The sequence below is a fragment of the Macrobrachium nipponense genome, chromosome 6, assembly GCF_015104395.2.
Source record: "Macrobrachium nipponense isolate FS-2020 chromosome 6, ASM1510439v2, whole genome shotgun sequence".
Taxonomy (NCBI): Eukaryota; Metazoa; Arthropoda; class Malacostraca; order Decapoda; family Palaemonidae; genus Macrobrachium; species Macrobrachium nipponense.
The window spans coordinates 120,112,494-120,117,493 of record NC_061108.1 but is presented as its reverse complement, the minus strand read 5'-3'; the positions used below and the strand labels follow the sequence as shown (position 1 = coordinate 120,117,493).

At 38.1% G+C, this 5,000-nt stretch overlaps 1 protein-coding gene across 1 annotated transcript in view; it reads right to left on the bottom strand.

Annotated features, from left to right (window-relative positions):
- The window catches only part of LOC135216074 (uncharacterized), a 307,218-nt gene extending 307,013 nt beyond the window's left edge, over positions 1-205 (bottom strand). Inside the window, exon 1 of the mRNA XM_064251074.1 lies at positions 1-205. This exon is cut by the window's left edge and continues 1,328 nt beyond it. The gene's annotated coding sequence lies outside the window, so the exon portion shown is untranslated.
- Between the last annotated feature and the right edge of the window lie 4,795 nt (positions 206-5,000).

Sequence of the window (5,000 nt, the reverse complement as noted above, 5' to 3'; positions counted from 1 at the left end):
AGTTCCACGGGGGACGAATCTCCCCTGGGGGCGGCATGACTCGATATTCGCCCACCGGTCTTTTGAATTTTTTTTTTTTTTTTCTATCTAGGATCTTCTTGCTCGTAATCGTATAGGACGGCAGGTCCTCTCGGCGGACCGAACCTCTCAACGCGGGTATAGATCTCGGACGACGGAGCCCACAACACACACGTGCGCTGTTATACCCAGCTGCCCAGAGACTGCCAGACTAATCCTGCCATACCCCTGTTGTTGCTCTTGTGTGTGTGTGTGTGTCTGTGTGTGTATGTATGTGTGTGCGTCTATGTCTAGCATGGAACCTTGGTCCAACTTCTTTTACCTGTGCCACTAAATGCGTCTTGTTCACCTGTGTGGATTATTGCTGGCGGCGAAGTCCTCAGTCGGTCGCTTCTTATATCACCCTTCTTCGCCTATATCATCTTCCCTTGGCACAGGTGAGAAAACCTGCTTCTTCTCCTTCTCCTTCCCTGAGTTCTCCTTTCGCTGAGGGGGGATCCCGCCCTTTCCCTCGTTCCTACTTTCGGCTTTAGGACGGTGCCGTTGTTGTCATCATTGTCCTTGCTGTCATCATAATCATCATCATAATAATCATCATGATCATTTCGTCAATTCATTATCATCATCATCATCTTTATAATTGCGTCACTACTTTCTTGGCCTCTTATTTTTATCCTGTTTTTTCAAGACTATTGGCTATATAATATAATTAAATCCAAAATTCATACTTATTCAGCTATAAAGTAACTGAAGTTAATCAGTTTTTCCTACGAGAGAGAGAGAGAGAGAGAGAGAGAGAGAGAGAGAGAGAGAGAGAGAGAGAGAGAGAGGATATGGTTGGCGAGTGTTTGCCGGAAAGAAGGGAAAGGAGACTAGACCTCTTGCATTATTTCACTGCTATGTTGTTGTCCTCTTCAATCCTGGAGCGAGTTTTTTCCCATTATGCGGTTCCTGGCTCTGCATCGCTTATATACTTCCCTCCCCAAGGAAAATGAAAAATAAACAAATTAATAAAATCTCACCTCCATAAAGAAGAAAATCCTCAAAGTTTTCCTTTCCATCAAAATATAGAAGTTTCCCTACAATTGTAAGTCTTCCATTTTCCAGGCAGTCAAGTGTACTTTTCCCTCTATATATATATATATATATATAGTTATATATATATATATATATATATATTACTTAATATATATATAAAATAAAATAAAGAAATAAAAAAATGGGATTTGGGTCCCCCACTCATTTCAAACAAAAATCCAACGCCCGCCCCCGCCCCAAAACAACTCTCTCTTTTTTCATTTTAAGAGGGAGGAATTCTTACCTTCAATGATAAAGAAAAACAAAATTTCCACAAAACGAAAAAGGAAGTTCCTCTAACCGCAAAGGCAGCAATCCTCTAAAAAGCCAGCGTCATTTAAATATATATATATATATATATATATATATTATATATATGTATATATATATATATATATATATATATATATATATATAATATATAGTATATATATTATATACATATATATATATATATATATATATATAAATATATACATATATAATTATGATATATATATATATATACATAAATTAGAAATAATAAACTATCTCTTGGAATAAAAAAAAAATTTATTTTTACCCAAATTCAATTTCCCATAAATACAAAATACGAGAACAATTTCCTCTCCCGTCGAATATTATATTCTGCTTGTTATCAAAAGAAATAAACTATTCCTTCACTACAATAGAGAAGATTCTCCCTCCCTGAGAAAAATAAAAAATATTTTTCTTCCAACAATGTGATAATAAAGAAGGATACCTCTTTAAAAAAATCTCCCAGAGTGATCCATCCTAAAAGAAAATAAAATAATTTACTTCCAAGACTGTGATAACAAAGAAGGATCCCTCTTAAAAAAAAAAGAAGCATCCCTCTCTTACAAAAAAAAAAAAAAAAAAAAAAACTAAAAAAAAAAAAAACTTAAATTGTCGTTCACCTGGTTTTAAACGCCTACAGGTGCCCATCGACTCCAGAGAAACGACTTCACCTGTGACACACCCACACAGGGCCAATGGAGCAAGCTGATGCTAATGAATTTGCAGGTAAGTAGGGACTGGACAGGAATTGGCAGATGGCAGTGAGGGAAAGTGTCCCTTGAGTGTCCTGTTTTCATCCTTCGTTTTCTTTCCTTCATTATTTTTCAAGCTTTCTTGGTTCACTTTATGAATTTCATTCTCTTCTTTGTCGTCTGTAGTTATTCCTCGTATTTTCTTTTGGTTAACGTCTCGTTTTTTTCTCACATTATTTTTCGTGTTCATTATTCTTTCATTACTTCTTGATTCGTTTTATCATTTGTATTGTCTTCTCTGTGGTTTGCCGTTTTCGTCTGCCCTGTTCTTCGTATTTTCTCTTGTTGACTTGACAATTTATTCTCGTTATTCCTTCGGTCTCAGTTATTTTCTTCGCTAAATTTTCTTTATTCTCCTTCACTGTTTCTCTTCTAGATTTTCATCTCTGCTACTTTAATTGTATTCGTTAGTTTTATCCTTTACATTTCTTAAGTCTTTTTACAGAGTGCGACTGACATTAATTTTAATGATCACCTGTCACAGAGAGAGAGAGAGAGAGAGAGAGAGAGAGAGAGAGAGAGAGAGAGAGAGAGAGAGAGAGAGAGAGAGAGAGAGAGAGAGAGAGAGAGAGAGAGAGAGGACATAGTAGTTTTCTCTTTACAGAATACAGTAGTTTTGAAATTAATCCTCACAGGTTTTTGTCATAGCTCCCACGAGAATATGTGGATGAATGTGTGCGTTTGTGTGTGTGTGTGTATGTGCTCAAGAGCTAAAGAGAGTCAGAGAACTTGACACCTTATGCAATCCTTGTTAGGGTGTGCGCGCGCGTGTTTGTAAATGAGAGAGAGAGAGAGAGAGAAAGAGAAAGAGAGAGAACTGGACATATTTTTCAAAGAGAGAGAGAGAGAGAGAGAGAGAGAGAGAGAGAGAGAGACCATTTTCAAAGAGAATGTGACCGGAACATATACAGAGAGAGAGAGAGAGAGAGAGAGAGAGAGAGAGACCTGAACATTCTTTTTAGAAGAGAGAGAGAGAGAGAGAACTGGACATCATTTTCAAAGAGAGAGAGAAGAGAGAGAGAGAGAGAGAGAGAGAGAGAGAGAGACTAAACCGCCCATTACCCCCGCACCATTTGTCAAGTTACATATGAGGGCCGAAAATGTTCGAGTCTCCGTTATCTCGCGATGCATCATCGCATAAAACGAGAAGCTGCGAGACCCAAGTGGTCAGCGATACGTGTATTACCCAACAGGGCGACCGGCCCCTATGTTCTTCGGGGAATCTGAAATGTCTTTAATAATGGTGTCCCCTCGTCAAGGACATGGTTCCTAATGTACAGCGGAATCTGGTAAGAATTTTTACCGGCTAGTGTCCGAATTGGAGTTGTATATGTACGTACATACTTTATTAATACTATATATTGTAAAACTAATTTTTTTTTTCTGGTTGCTGGCTAAGGGGCCCAAAGTGTGTAACGGAATCTTCAGTGTCTATTATAATACTCCTGACCTGTTAATAACTCCTACGCGATTCTTGAAGGCATATGGGAGGTCATTTAAGATAATGAAACCGGATGAAATATACAATTTAAGCCAAAAATCCAGCACTGGAACCTATGAGGTCATTCAGCTCTGAGGTTTTCCTTCTGTTACACATTTCAAACCTTTTACTGTCAATTTTCATTTCAGCGATGAATGACCGCATAGGTCCCAGTGCTTGGCCTTTGGCCTAAATTCCACATTCGACGATAGGAAGGTTTGAGAGGTGTAACAGGAGGAAAACCTGAAAGCAGCTGCACTGTGAAACAATTGTTAGGAGAAGGTGGACAAAAAGATGGAAGCGAGAGAATATGACTGGAGGTACAGTAAAAGGAATGAAAGGGGTTGCAGCTGGGGCCGAAGGGATGTTGCAAAGAACCTTATGTAATGCTTACGGTGCACCGCGTGAGGTGCTCTGACGGCAGTACCCACCTACGGGCATTTCCGATAATAGCCACTCCAAACTAAGAATTAACTATTTAATTTTTCCTCTTGATCCGCTATTGTAAAATATTTTAACTACTTCATGCTTCTTGCCCTGTTAATAACGCCTATGTTATTCTTGAAGGTATATTGGCAGGTCATTTCATAATAATAGCCAGTTCAAACTGTCAAAAACCAATTACTTAACTTTCCCTCTCAGCTCAAAATCATCCAGCTCTTCTGAGCGAGCACCCACATCCAGAAACGTCATCTGGAGACAAACATCCGCGACGCGCATGCGTGTAAATATTCCGTATAGCTATGCATTGGAAACCTCTGAGAGAGAGAGAGAGAGAGAGAGAGAGAGAGAGAGAGAGAGACTCCTTTTGCACAAACATACTGATATGGTCAAGTGTGGGCAGAGCTCGAGAACCGGCAGGCAAATATAATGTGTTTCGAGAGTGTGGTCTGTCGTCTTGTGTTTTGTCTCCAAAAGGATGGTCAGTCACTTCGACTATTCAAAAGATGCTGGTGGGGGACGTCCATTGGTTGCTTTATTTCTGTTCATGATTCAGTTTTTATTCTTATTATTGAAAAAGAAACCCACAAAATTACTCTTTAGATTGTCGATTTTCATTACACAGACTGTTTTTAACGAGAAGGTGAATTTCTCAGCAATAATAAATAAAACAAAAACTTCTTTCAGTTTTCTTCTGAAGATTGAAAAAGAAACCCACAAAATTACTGTGTATAACGTGTTTACTTACAAGTATTAACATTTTATTTTACTCTAAATTCGAGTACTTTCAGAGATAGAGCCTGAAGCACTCGAGTGCTGAGTAAAATGAAATGTAAATACTTATAAGTAAACACGTTATACACAGTAGTTTTGTGGGGTTCTTTTTCAATCTTCAAAAGAAAAGTGAAAGAAGTTTTTGTTTGATTCTTATTATT